At 42.1% G+C, this 1,046-nt stretch overlaps 1 pseudogene; it reads right to left on the bottom strand.

Annotated features, from left to right (window-relative positions):
• LOC107469441 (40S ribosomal protein S6-like) overlaps window positions 1-1,046 on the bottom strand; it is a 39,223-nt pseudogene that overhangs the window by 1,935 nt on the left and 36,242 nt on the right.

Consider the following 1,046-nt stretch of genomic DNA (forward strand, 5'->3'; position numbering starts at 1 on the left):
GTGGATTTTTATGTCATTTACTCATCTCTGTAAACCCTAGGCTACTAGTTCTCTATATATAGGACCTTTTACTATTGTATTTTCATCTTCTGATCTTTGGAATCTTTTGATCTTTAGATCTTTTGATCATTCGGAGGCTGGCCTCACGGCCATGCCTAGACCTTGTTCTTATGTATTTTCAACGGTGGTGTTTCTACATACCGTAGATTAAGGTGTGGAGCTCTGCTGTACCTCGAGTATTAATGCAATTACTATTGTTCTTCTATTCAATTCCGCTTGTTCTTGTTCTAAGATATCACTTGTTCTTCAACTTGATGAATGTGATGATCCGTGACACTCACATCATTCTCACCTATGAACGTGTGCCTGACAACCACCTCCGTTCTACCTTAGATTGGGTGGATATCTCTTGGATTCTCTAACCGGAATCTTCGTGGTATAAGCTAGAACTGATGGCGGCATTCAAGAGAATCCGGAAGGTCTAAACCTTGTTTGTGGTATTCTGAGTAGGATTCGATGATTGAATGACTTTGACGAGCTTCAAACTCCTGAGGGCGGGGCGTTAGTGTCAGACGCAAAAGAATCACTAGATTCTATTCTGGCCTAATTGAGAACCGACAGATGGATAGCCGTGCCGTGACAGGGTGCGTTGAACATTTCCAATGAGAGGATGGGAGGTAGCCACTGACAACGGTGAAACCCTTGCATACAGCTTGCCATGGAAAGGAGTAAGAAGGATTGGATGAAGACAGTAGGAAAGCAGAGAGACGGAAGGGACAAAGCATCTCCATACGCTTATCTGAAATTCCCACCAAAGAATTACATAAGTATCTCTATCTTTATCTTTATGTTTTATTCATCATTCATAACCATTTGAGTTTGCCTGACTAAGATTTACAAGGTGACCATAGCTTGCTTCATACCAACAATCTCTGTGGGATCGACCCTTACTCGCGTAAGGTTTATTACTTGGACGACCCAGTACACTTGCTAGTTGGTTGTGCGAAGTTGTGTTTATGCCATGGTGTTGAACACCAAGTTTTTGG

The sequence above is a fragment of the Arachis duranensis genome, chromosome 10, assembly GCF_000817695.3.
Source record: "Arachis duranensis cultivar V14167 chromosome 10, aradu.V14167.gnm2.J7QH, whole genome shotgun sequence".
Lineage (NCBI taxonomy): Eukaryota > Viridiplantae > Streptophyta > Magnoliopsida > Fabales > Fabaceae > Arachis > Arachis duranensis.